This window comes from Asterias amurensis, chromosome 6 (genome assembly GCF_032118995.1).
Source record: "Asterias amurensis chromosome 6, ASM3211899v1".
Lineage (NCBI taxonomy): Eukaryota > Metazoa > Echinodermata > Asteroidea > Forcipulatida > Asteriidae > Asterias > Asterias amurensis.
The window spans coordinates 15,745,396-15,759,561 of record NC_092653.1 but is presented as its reverse complement, the minus strand read 5'-3'; the positions used below and the strand labels follow the sequence as shown (position 1 = coordinate 15,759,561).

The window sequence follows — 14,166 nt, the reverse complement described above, 5'->3', positions numbered from 1 at the left end:
GTTTGTCGGGTTTATTTTTTCATATAGTGTTGTTCCAAAATTGCATTCTATGCAAGATCAAGCAAGATTTTGGTTGTTGGAATACACACTGTGGTTGAATAATGTAAAGTAAAAAAAAAAAAAAACATTGGAAAATGAAGCAAGAATAACACCTAGACATTGAACTCTCATTATGGTAGTATGCCTTGCCTATCACCATCGTTATCTGATATGTCCAGACACTTGTGATTTCATCAGTGAGTACTAAAATCAAAACATTTGGCACTCACCTTCTTCTTTAATATTCTCGCAGTCAATCCAAGCACCTCCAAGATCAATGAGGTGTGACTGCTCCTCCAGAGTGGTTGGGGTAGCCATCACGCCCCCAATCTCAATACAATAATTTTTGCATTAGCCCATTGAAGGTGCTCAATAACCTTGTAGCAGTGATTTCCCCACTTGCCCCATCCTGCGGGACAAGTTTCTTTTGCTACTCTACGGAAACATCTCCCATTAGCTTTGTAATATCCAGGCATTAGATAAACAAAGATGAGTAAAGGCTTCACCATTTTCAAGTTTAGAGACCCCATGGCTTAGTTTTGCATCAGAACTTGAATGAAATTAGTTCGTCTTTTTCCTTTGATTTGTATATAACAAGTTTTGATTTTGTACCAGTGTACACTTGATGCGCTCTCCAACTCAGCGATCAAAGTGTTTGAAAATACAGGTTTGAATTCAAGTGTATGTTATTTGTGATACCACCAGAGTTGTGCGCACAAGAATATTTAATTGTCGTTGTTGTGTTTAAAAAGGCAGTTTCCTGTTTGCCAACTCCTTGTAGTTATTGACTACATTTAAAAGGAAAGTGTTTTTACTGAAATCATTTTGTTGCCAACTGGTTCATGAAGATGCAAATATGCACATACGTGCATTTTATGAAGTTAATTTGTGGTGTTACATTCAGTTCAGATTGTACTGAGCTCCCTTTAAAGAATTTAAACCAATCCAACATTTTTCTTAGGCGATGGTACGCCACAGTGTGTTATCGATATTATACTTGAAGTGCGCTTCTGACCTTCAAGGTTTCAATGGAACATTTCAAGCTGAAAGATTGTTGAGTTTGTTGTCGCTGTTGTTGCCATGGTTTCCAGCTGACGGTAAAACACTCATTTTCCAATAGATAAGAGTCCATATGAAAATGGTTGGGAAAAAATCAGCCTCCTTTACCCCTCGTTGAAATGATGCTATCCTAAATGCCACTGTAGGTGATACCCTTCAAGTATTATAATTTGTCAAAACCTTTAAAACAATTTTTGGGTTGTACAATTTTTTTACTGAAAGTTCTCGCCAAACAGCATGGAAGTCGTGCTGATGACTGGTGCAGAAATTCCTCTTATTGACCCATTTCACCTGATGTCATCGTCAGAATAATCTTAGATGTGCCATACAGGTGGGCAATGTCACTGTGCGTTAATTCAGCGAAGTGTGCATTTTAGGCGACGCAGTGTTTAAACGTAAACCCATTGCCAACCAAAATGGTGAGCATGGCACAGTCAATTTATAGCAATGTACAAACTACAAACCCATTTTGGTCTTTGTTGCCTAATGACATCATGTTTTGAATCTCACTCTGTTAGTGTTAAATTAGTTGTACTTGCATCATTCGAATGAGGTTAGATACTTGTTACTTGGTCATTACTTTCATGAGCACTCTGTCTGATGAGAAATGAGTGCATCACAAAACTCAATTGACCATGCAGGGTTTCTACGGAGCCTTAACAAGCTTTAATAAGTCCTTAATTCAAGGCTAACCAATCAGATCAGTGCTAACTCTACACTGAAAGCCCTGGTCCCTATAAAAGAGACCATCATCTCAAACACTCTTCAGTCTCTTGACATGCCTGACAATGACTAGAGCAGGCCAGTCAAGTTGTTGAGTCCAAGGATAATTTGTGACGAGTAATTCCCAAGAAGTCCCCTCGGTCCACTAAGCTAAATAGTCCAGGGGTCCATTTTACAAAGAGTTTTTTTAGGACTAGTCCTAACTAAAGACTAGTCCTAGGACTAACCCTAACTAGGACTAACTAATTTAGGGATAGTCCTAGGAGACACTTTAGGCTGGTCCAAAGTTAGGACTAGTAACTTGTCCTAACTGGAGATGAGACCTTAACTTTTTGTGAAATCCACCCCTGACCTGTTCCTAACCCCCCCCCCCCCCCCCCCCCGGCCCATGGTCCCTCCAGTTCTTTTCAGAGGCAATAAGCCCCCGCCCCCCACCTTGAATTCCGAAATCAACTCCAGGGTAGCAAAACATTATACAAATGTTGCACGCTGTGACGGGGTCCACGGCGGTCTGTACACCCGAAGGGGAAAATGGCACCCGAGGCGAAGCCAATGGTGCCCCTCGAGGACTGTACAAAAACCATGGACCACAGTTCATGTTAGATTTTCCAATAATATAACAAACACAATCAAAACTTTTCAGAAGTGTTCTTGTGCTTCGGCTTATATTCCAGACACCTTATGGTCCAAACAGCTTTCATTAGCTGTGTTCAAATGGATGGTCATTTAAATACATTGCATAACACTAGTATTATTATGAAACGTTCAGAGTACATTATTGCTTATTTTGCAATCGCCAAATTTCTGTGCTGGGTGTGAGTGAAGAATTCCCAGTAGTGTGGAGTACGCACAATGTCAAGAAAGATCAGTGAAATATGCTTAAAGGCAGTGGACACTATTGGTAATTACTCAAAATAGTTATTATTATAAAACCTTTCTCGATTACGAGTAATGGGGAGAGGTTGACGTGTGGAGTACGCACAATGTCAAGAAAAAACAGTGAAATATGATTAAAGGCAGTGGACACTATTGGTTATTACTCAAAATAATTATTATCATAAAACCTTTCTCGATTACGAGTAATGGGGAGAGGTTGACGTGTGGAGTACGCACAATGTCAAGAAAAAACAATGAAATATGCTTAAAGGCAGTGGGCACTATTGTTAGTTACTCAAAATAATTATTATCATAAAACCTTTCTCGATTACGAGTAATGGAGAGAGGTTGATATAGTATAAAATATTGTGAGAAACGGCTCCCTCTGAAGTGATGTAGTTTTCGAGAAGGAGTATTTTCCACAAATTTGATTTCGAGACCTCATGTTTAGAACTTGAGGTCTCGAATTAATCAAGCATCTGTAAGCGCACAACTTTCCACACCCAGCAGGCTGGAACAGGTTTTGTTTTCATTGAAAGTTTTTTCCCTTCTATTTAGGTGTTCGGCCATGACAGCAAAACACCACGCAATATCGGGGTCTATGTTATGATGGAATCAAAGAACAATACCGGGTGTCTCAACAACAAACAAATATTTTGGAATGGCTGCCGAATAATGAATATCTGATTCTGGGGCAAAATAAAATAAAAAGATAACTCCAGAAGAACTTGAGCATTAGAGAGGTCTTCAAAAATGTAGCAAATTCTACACAAACTTTGACCCCATTTGACCTTGCCTTCCTTCAATTCAATTCAATTCATCAACATTTATTTCCACCATGGATTGTCACTTGAGAAAAAACGGGAAGTATACATTTTAAAAAATAAAATAAAAATCTTTTGCCATAAGTCATAACTTTGACATCAGGCTGTACAACAAGGTTCCTAATCCCTCTCAAACATTTCATAAAGAGATGTTACCATTTTAAATTCATCAAGATAAATTTCCTTTTTTTACCCTTTACCATTCCTGTATACTGGTATACAGTAATACCTTAAAGTCACCTGGAAGTGGTATTTTTTCAAAATAAAGCTTTTGTCACTAATATATGTGTTTTGATGAGTTAAATGTGAATAAACAGTTAACTAAGGTTTTAAAAAATCAGTTCTTATGTTATTTACAAATTTAAGAGTAGACCCCGACCCGAGAGGGCGCTGTTCGTGACGTCAATCGAGGCAGACTTTGCCTGTAATGCGTATAGTAAACACAATTGCAAAGTACATGTACGGACCAAGTCGTGAGTTTGTACGTTTCCCCCCCCCAAAAAAAAAATTTTTTTTTTTTTTTATCTGGCAATGCCGACCAGGTGTATTGCTGCTGAATGCAGAAAAACACTTTTTGAAATGTACCAACTCACGACTTGGACGTACATGTACTTTGCACGTGTGTTTACTATACGCATTGCAGGCAAAGTCTGCCTTGAATGACGTCACAAAAGGGGTAGGCAGAGTCAGCCCCCAAACAACTTTATATATTTTTTAAACATATAAATCGTGACAAACAATTACTAAAAAAAAATTGTTTTATTGTTCGTAAGCATATACTCTTATGTTTGAAAGAAAAAAAATTATATTTCCAGGTGACTTTAAGGTAGCACAACTCTCCTAAGTTTATAGATCACTGCCTGAGTTGAATTAAACTAATTGTAATTGATTTAATTATAAAGTCAGCCAGCAGGGATCTGGTTTCTTGTTCAGCGTTGCCATGGATTACAATGGATACAAAACAACAAGATGAAAACCATTGAGCTACTTCACTGGTCAGTGTTACCAGGGCTTTAATTTAAGATAAAAATCCACAAGACTGCAGGGCCTGTAGCTCATTTATGTTTACTTGGCCAGTGAATTTGTTACGAGACAGGAGTCAAAATGAGAAGATACTATCTACATACATGTAGTTCCAAATTTGAGCTGTTTTTGAAATGAGAGGAGTTATCTCATTTTTCTTATGGGTAATACTTTGACGCTCAACAGAATTAAAGGATTCGGGTACTTTTTCAAAATGTCCACAGATTTACATTAAAATTACAGGGTTTTAGGATAATGATAGTGGAAAGCTTCCCTTCAAATCTTACTAATATAACTGGGTTGTGTAGTTTTGGAGAAATGAGTAAAAATTTTCGTCTCAAAAAGACTAAAATTATTTTAGCATGTGAAATCCCATTAACCAGTTATGATATTATTATTATATACCAAAACCATAGCATAATTGGTTAATACGTTTTTACATGCTAAAACTGAGACAAAAATTATTTGTTTTACTCATTTCTCAAAAACTTCAGCACCTCAGTAAGTAAAACTTCAAGGGAAGCTTTCTACTATCATAATCTTCAAACTGTGTTAGTTTAATGTAAATCTGTGGACACTGTGTTTTTTGTTAGGAAAAAGTACATAGACCCTTTAAAAGATATTTGTATTATCGGTTTAAAATAAAAGTGGCAGCGAAATGATATTATTCAAAAACAAATGAACTGCTGGACTTGTTCGATATTAAGTTTTTGCCCAATGCTAAAATCACTTACCTCTGGCCTGCTATCCAGTGTTAATTTTGAGCTCTGGTGTTTCTAAGTGCCAAGGCTGACACTTAATCTTCGTTTTATTACCAATCCTTTGATCAAATTTTAATTAGAAATGCAGTGGGTAGTTATTAGTCAAAAACATAAGACCGCTGGACAAAAAAAATTGCTAAACTAAGCACCAGTTGCAACAGTGTGAATTTATCTGGAATTTGGCTGGAAACCAGTTTCTGTTAAGCAAGATTTGTATTTGCTTAGCAAGATTTATGCTTACAGGCTTTATGAAATGTGGCCCTTTATCCTTGTGTTCTAGGGGTTTCTTTTCCCTCAAAATGAAATCCCCTAATTTGACAAATTCACAATGACTGAATGGTGTGCTTATCAAAACTATAGGATTCTTGTGAGCAACAACAATGTACTTTCCCTCAACTCTCGCTCAATGAGCCTTTTTTACTCCTGGGCCCAGCTCCATAAAGCATTAATTGAAGTAAACATTTCTGCTCTGCAAATTTCTTTGCTAAGCAAGATAATGAGAGGTGTATTAGTCATAGCAGTATAACTGTATGATAGTCTGGCCGGTAAGCTATTTCTGCTAACAGGATCTCAATGCATTTATTTTTTGCATTAGCCCATTCAAGGTACTCATCAGTAACCTTGTAGCAGTGATTTCCCCACTTGCTCCATCCTGAGGGGCAAGTTTTTTTGGCAGCCGTACGGAAACATCTCCCATTAGCTTTGTAATATCCAGGCATAAGATAAACAAAGATGAGAAAAAGCTTCACCATTTTCAACTTTAGCGATGCCATGGCGTATAGGGCACAAGATTTTGAATGAAACCTTGATATGTCTTTTTTTTCCAAGATTTTCCTAATAAGTTTTGACTGATGTACCGTACTGCACAGTGTCACTGGACGCGTTTTCAAATTATCGATCAAAGCGTTTGCAACACAGTATTTGCTCTTTAGATACCGTATACCAGAGGTGTGCGCGCAAGATAATTTAATTAACAGTTCCAGCGTAGCACGCTGGAACAGGTATTGTTTTCAATGAAGGTTTTTTTTCTCTTCTGTTTAAGCGTTCGGTCAGCAGCCAAACACAAAACAATATTGGGTTCTGGTAAATTATGGTAGAATCAAAGAACAATACAGAGTGCATAAGATATTTACATGGTAGAACCAAACCTAAAAAATCAAAAAAAAAAAAGAGAGAAAAATAACTCCATAAGAACTTTTTAAAAATCTATGCAGCATTAGAGAGGTCTTCAAAAATCTAGCAAATTCTACACAAACTTTGACCCCGTTTGACCTTGCCTTCAGGTTTAAACAGGAAGTTGAAATTTAAAAAAATTCAAAACCTCAAGAACTACTCATGCTTTACTCATAACCTTTACATCAGGCTGTACAACAAGGTCCCTAATCCCTCTCAAACATTTCACAAAGAAATGTTACCATTTTAAATTTATCAAGATAAGTTTCCTTTTTTTACCCTTTTACCAATCCTGTATAGTGGTATACAGTAATACCTTAAGGTAGCACAACTCTCCTAAGTTTATGGATCACTGCCTGAGTTGAATGAAACTAATTGTATTTGCTTTAATTATAAAGTCAGCCAGCAGGGATCTGGTTTCATGTTCAACGTTGCCATGGATTCCAATGGATACAAAACAACAAGATGAAAACCATTGAGCTACTTCACTCGTCAGTGTTACCAGGGCTTTAATTTAAGATAAAAATCCACAAGACTGCAGGGTTTGTAGCTCATTTATGTTTACTTGGCCAGTGAATTTGTTACGAGACAGGAGTCAAAATGAGAAGATACTATCTACATACATGTAGTTCCAAATTTGAGCTGTTTTTGAAATGAGAGGAGTTATCTCATTTTTCTTATGGGTAATACTTTGACGCTCAACAGAATTAAAGGATTCGGGTACTTTTTCAAAATGTCCACAGATTTACATTAAACTTACAGGGTTTGAGGATAATGATAGTGGAAAGCTTCCCTTCAAATATTACTAACTGAGGTTGTGTAGTTTTTGAGAAATGAGTAAAACAAGTCACAAAATAATTTGCGTCTCAAAAAGCATGTGAAATCCCATTAACCAGTTATGGTATTATTATTATTATATACCAAAACCATAGCATAATTGGTTAATACGTTTTTACATGCTAAAACTGAGACGAAAATTATTTGTTTTACTCATTTCTCAAAAACTTCAGCATCTCAGTAAGTAAAATTTCAAGGGAAGCTTTCTACTATCATAATCTTCAAACTGTGTTAGTTTAATGTAAATCTGTGGACACTGTGTTTTTTGTTAGGAAAAAGTACATAGACCCTTTAAAAGATATTTGTATTATCGGTTTAAAATAAAAGTGGCAGCGAAATGTTATTATTCAAAAACAAATGAACTGCTGGACTTGTTCGAAAGTAAGTTTTTGCCCAATGATAAAATCACTTACCTCTGGCCTGCTATCCAGTGTTAATTTTGAGCTCTGGTGTTTCTAAGTGCCAAGGCTGACACTTAATCTTCATTTTATTACCAATCCTTTGATCAAATATTAATTAGAAATGCAGTGGGTAGTTATTAGTCAAAAACATAAGACTGCTGGACTTGTACGATCATAAGTTTACTGGTCCAATGCTAAAACCACTGGCCTCTGGCATGCTGCCTGGTATTACTTTCAAGCCCTGGTGTTTCAAAATGCCAAGACTGACTCTGGATCTTTATTTTTTTACTAAGCTTTTGCTTTTGAGACTAAGCTTGGGCGATATCGACTTATTTTATTCACGATATATCGCCGACAATATATCGCGATATTCGATATAATCGCGATTAATTAAATTTGACATAATCAGTCTTCAAACTCCAAGTGAAAGTTGTAGAAGAGACAGTCATAGCCTAAGAGAGGTGTTCTAATGACCTATTCTTCTGGTTTTACTCCAAAGCTATGGGGTGCAAGATGTCTCAGCTAGCAAATACATCGCGATATTTAATCGATATCGATTATCGCGATTATCAGGATATATCGATATTTCGATTAAAACCAAATCCATCCGATATCGAAATCGTTTCCAAATTAATATCGCGATATTCGATAATATCGTGATATCGCCCAAGCTTATTTGAGACCTAGGAATGTGTACGATGGCAAGCACCTCAATGATTACATGTAGCTTCTGATATTAATAACAAAATTAATAGCTTTTTGCAGGTCAGGAATAGCACAGCTGCCACAAATTACCTTCTTCATGGTCATATTGGCCATGCCCTTTACCCCTGCTGACCGCCACACTCTTTTCATAGAAGTTTAATGTTCACATACATAGTGCACATCAGCCACAATCATGCCTACACATTTGTTCTTGTTCCCATTTTATCAAGAACCGTTTTAAAATCACAGATGTAGCAGTTATCTCAGAAATGTTATTTTAATCAATTAATAATCGCTGTCAATGACGAGTAAAATGTGCTTTGATCAAGATTAGGGAAACATTTGAAAAGTTAACACCCAATTTGTTTGACCTTTACTTTGAGTCATGCATAAAGGTCAAAGTTTGTTTTTGTTTGTCTTCCTAAAAAAACACAAAAAACACAAAAACTGTTGTATATCAGATCAACTTCAAATTTACACCAAAAGACTTAGATATGACCTTAGATAAGACCTTGATCGTGGAAGTGTCATGGCCGAGCGGTTAAGAGCACCGAATTCAAACTGGTGTTTCTGATGGGTTCGAATCCCCAGCCGTGACACTTGTGTCCTTTATCAAGACACTTCACTGTTGCTTCGTCCTTTGGATGGGGCGTTAAGCCGTTGGTCCCATGTGTTATGTAACGCATGTAAAAGAACCCAGTGCACTTATCGAAAAGAGAAGGGGTTTGCCCCGGTGTTCCTTGTCAGATCGGCAGCAAATTGCGCCACAGCACCTTGTAAAAACAATACATGGTGCAGAATAAGGTCTAATAATTCAAACGTAATCCCACTTCTTGCAGGAAATACTGTATGTTACAGTGCCAGGAGCGTCACTGAGTGACGGACATGTGCGCTGTATAAGAAGCTGCAGTTATTATTATTATCAAGTAGTCGTGATGTCATGATGATGTCATCAGTTGTCGAAATAGAATTTGAAGTTTTAAAATAGTTTGTGACTACTGATGCTTTAGTCAAAACCTTTACATCAGGCTGTACAACAATTGGTCCCTAATCCCTCTCAAACTTTTCACAAAGAGATGTTACCATTTCAAATTCTTAATGAAAAATACCCTTTTCTATCATAACCAATCCTGTATACTGGTATACAGTAGTTCCTTAGGTAACACGACTCTCCTAAGTTTATGGATCACTGCCTGAGTTGAATTATACTAATTGTAATTGATTTAATTATAAAGCCAGCCAGCAGGGATCCAGTTTCTTGTTTAGCGTTGCCATGGATTCCAATTGTTACAAGACAACAAGATGAAGACCACTGTTTTACATGTCAGTTTACACCGGGGCTTGAATTTAAGAAAAAAGTTCCACAATACTGCAGGGTTTATAGCTCAAAACTCTTACTGGACCAGAGAATGTGTTTACAAGACAGGACTCAAAATGAGAAGAACACTATATGTACACTGTTTGACATTTTGAGCTGTTTTTTTTTAACAGCACTACGAGAGGGGTTTATCTTATTTTATTTATGGGTAAAACTTCAATACTCAATGGAATTGAAATTTATTCGATATTATCAGTTTACATTAAAATTGCAGTGAAGTGTTATTAGTCAAAAACATAAGATCGCTGGACTTGTTCGGTCGTCAGTTTACTGGTCCAATGCTAAAATCACTGGCCTCTGTCATGCTGCCTGGTATTACTTTCAAGCCCTGGTGTTTCAAAATGCCAAGACTGACTCTGGATCTTTATTTTTACAAACAAGCTCGTGTTTTCAAGTCTTAGGAATTTGTTTGAAAATTCCATCCTTTTTTTTGGCTTGTTTCTCCGCTGATATTTCCGACAGACGACTCATCTAGCTTTGATTGCATTACAAATTTGGTGGCCAAGACCACAGAGCAATATACAGATGTTACAAGTGGAGGGTTTTCCAAAACACTGCTATTCACATTAATAATGTGAGCTGATTGCTTAATGGCATCCAGCTTGATGGAGCTTTGCTCTAATTTTTTTTCAATAACAAGAGGGTTTGAAGCCAAACTAACTAAGATTGTGAGAATGAATTGTTTTTATTCATATTTACCAAATTTCTGTACTTTAAATGATTTGGCATCTCTACTAATGGGTACAAATGCATGCTTCTATAACAAGTCTTTTGCAACACTCAGAGAAAGTGTCTAAACACATCTAACTAAGTTTCTATAAAGAAGAAGAGGGGGAACTTTCTTATTCTTTGTATGATATTTTAGTTTTATAATTTGTTCCCCTTCTCTTCTGGCTGTAGAGTTCTGCATCTTGAATGATGAGTCGTTTGAGTTTTGGTAGAGAGTACAGGAACAAGCCTTAGAGAGTTACACCATGAGGGAGGTGTTCAGTATGGACTCTACTGTACGCATCAATGGCATACAGAATCTCTGTGAGTACAATAATGAAATGTGATTTCATTTATTTCAAACACACTTACAGGAACATTACAGAATTGTTTTTTTTGCTAACAAAGCAGTTGCTTGTAGTGTAAGCACCTTATGTAACCCACCATTCATAAACATTTGAGATTGATCGTCCACAAGAAAATAGTGAAACACCACTTACACATTTTGCATGACATCGATTTTTAAAACAAATGAATTGACTGAGCGATAAACTCCAAGTGAGAAATTAGTTTTTTGAAATTTCTCGTTCTTTTTTAAATCCAACTTTAGACGGCTTAATATTCTTCACAACATTTTCTTTTATTCATTGCTTTATGAAGGTGAATTAATTTACATTCATACTACAAGCAAATAACACAAGTGTGTCACTAAATTAAAGCTTTCCATGTTCTTATAAACATAGAGTAAGGACTTACTCTATGTTATAAACAATTCGAAAATTTTCCCCCGATCCCGATTATGGAAATTGTTTCCCATTATGATGAATATAACATAACTGAATGATGTTTGTCAGGACAAAATCTCTGTGATTGCTAGGTGCAAATATTGGCAGCTCTGGGTGAACAATTGAAACATTGTTTCCTTTATTGCACTCAAAGATTAACTTGAACGAAGTCGTTCAAACTAATATCTTCATATATTTTGTGTTCAGTTGTTATTTGGTCATAAGTGTGAAGTTTTCCTCCCTGTAATATTTTTGAAATTTGATCGCTAAAAACTAGCCCACCCCTCTCCCCACCCTCCACCCAGCCCCCTTTGATTTTGGAACTAGTGTTTTTTCCTGCCATTGGTGGCGCCCTGCATGGTATCCAGCAAGTACCCAGGTATAAAATGACAAGTGAAATCAACACTGAAGTACCAGTGCCACAGAAAACCAGTGTCAAACCAGTCTGTGTCGTGGCATATCTTCTGTCACAACACAGACCTGATGAAGGTTGTTTGTCTTCGTTGCTACATGGTTGCTAGGCATTTCTCCATTTTCTATTGTCTTGTTTGGATCCAGTCAGTTCGATGTCACAATGCTGTTATGCACGCTTAGATGAAATTTAGTTTTACATCATCACAGATCATTTTTGTTGAGTCTCACGCAATGTTATCACCACACACTTGTTAACCTTTCTATGTTTATCAAAAGAGCATTGATATTTATTTCAATACAAAAAAACTTAATAAATACAATCACTCTTGATATACAATTCCTCATATTACTCAAGACGAGTAATCATTACAAACGCACTGTGTTCTGCAAACCGACTTTTTGCATACATTCATGTCGCATATTTCCGTTGATTTTTAAAGCTGTACCAATCCCTCAGAAGAATATTTCCATCAGAAATACTGTGTACATGTAGTTGCTCTTATTGACTGGTTATATTTATCATAATAGATAATACTTGTGATAGAAGGTCTGAGTAGGATTCTACGATCTCTGTTTAGGGACTGTATAAGAAATAGTACAGAAATTGTTTGCTCCCCCCCCCCCCCCAACCATATGTTTTTTTTTACAATCACATAATTGAAGAAAAAAGGAAAGACAAATATTTATATAGATATTATAACAGGTATAATTTTAAATATAGTGTGCCAGAAAAGAACATTTGAATCGGAATCACTTATTGTTACATGGCTTGAATTTACGTGAAAAATAAATTCACAAGACGTCAGGGTTGGTTGCTGGACCACAATCGAAATGAGAAAAGACTTTTATTATCTAAACTGCTTTTAATTGAACAACACCAAGAGAAGATTAACAACAATTTAGGTCCTTTCTCATTTGTTGTAGGTATACTTTGATATTCAACAGAATTCAAAGACGTTTATTTTAGGCTCAAAAGTCAGACTTAAACATCACTTTTTTTTAAATTAAAGTTATTTCACAGTGAGGTGCTTTATTCAAAGCCCTTGATTTAATGGCCGATTAGTAAAATCACTGGCCTCAGGCCGGCCATTAAGTGTCAATTTCAAGCCCTGTAGGATACTGATGATGTTATTGTGATTCTTATGTGTGTAGATCATTGGTACTTTTATGCCACTTGCTTACACACTGCTGGGGCAAACCCATCGCATGGGGCACCACCCCAGCCTTTAGCGGAGAGCCAACCACAATTCCAATTAGCTCCACCACCAGGCTCCCCATCTACCCAATTCCTGAAGTCAACATCAGTTGCTCCATCCTTGCACTCCCAGGTGCCTTTAAAGATAAGGATAGTCAATAATGTGGACTTAATGGGACTTTTTTCATCTTGTCAATTTTAAATAAATATAGATTTGTAATCTGCTTTGATTGCTTCTTAACCCAACGCATTTCAACAGAATTTGTGGATTGAAGGATGTCAAAAATTGTCAACAATCCTCTCTGTAGGGCTAATGCGCTCCATCTTTGAGGTTCAACAACAAATTGAAAGGTAAAAAAAACTAATTAAGAGAATAAAATTAGCTGTTACAAACCAGATGGACCCATTCTTGAAGGCTAGAATGGAAACTAAATATTAAAATCATCAGAGAGGATTGTGGGATGTGTATGTCATAAAATCCAGCGACTATGTTTGTCGGGTTTATTTTTTCATATAGTGTTGTTCCAAAATTGCATTCTATGCAAGATCAAGCAAGATTTTGGTTGTTAGAATACACACTGTGGTTGAATAATGTAAAGTTAAAAAAAAAAAAAAAACATTGGAAAATGAAGCAAGAATAACACCTAGACATTGAACTCTCATTATGGTAGTATGCCTTGCCTATCACCATCGTTATCTGATATGTCCAGACACTTGTGATTTCAGTGAATACTAAAATCAAAACATTTGGCACTCACCTTCTTCTTTAATATTCTCGCAGTCAATCCAAGCACCTCCAAGATCAATGAGGTGTGACTGCTCCTCCAGAGTGGTTGGGGTAGCCATCACGCCCCCAATCTCAATACAATAATTTTTGCATTAGCCCATTGAAGGTGCTCAATAACCTTGTAGCAGTGATTTCCCCACTTGCCCCATCCTGCGGGACAAGTTTCTTTTGCTACTCTACGGAAACATCTCCCATTAGCTTTGTAATATCCAGGCATTAGATAAACAAAGATGAGTAAAGGCTTCACCATTTTCAAGTTTAGAGACCCCATGGCTTAGTTTTGCATCAGAACTTGAATGAAATTAGTTCGTCTTTTTCCTTTGATTTGTATATAACAAGTTTTGATTTTGTACCAGTGTACACTTGATGCGCTCTCCAACTCAGCGATCAAAGTGTTTGAAAATACAGGTTTGAATTCAAGTGTATGTTATTTGTGATACCACCAGAGTTGTGCGCACAAGAATATTTAATTGTCGTT

At 36.6% G+C, this 14,166-nt stretch overlaps 1 protein-coding gene across 5 annotated transcripts in view; it reads left to right on the top strand.

Moving 5' to 3' along the window:
* The window catches only part of LOC139939009 (uncharacterized), a 111,088-nt gene that overhangs the window by 41,404 nt on the left and 55,518 nt on the right, over positions 1–14,166 (top strand). For 3 of the 5 annotated variants that reach the window (XR_011786251.1, XM_071934716.1, XM_071934718.1), the window contains one exon: positions 10,700–10,831. The exons of the other annotated variants lie outside the window; for them this stretch is intronic. The gene's annotated coding sequence lies outside the window, so the exon portion shown is untranslated. The remainder of the gene's footprint in view (positions 1–10,699; positions 10,832–14,166) is intronic. 5 annotated transcript variants of the gene reach the window in all.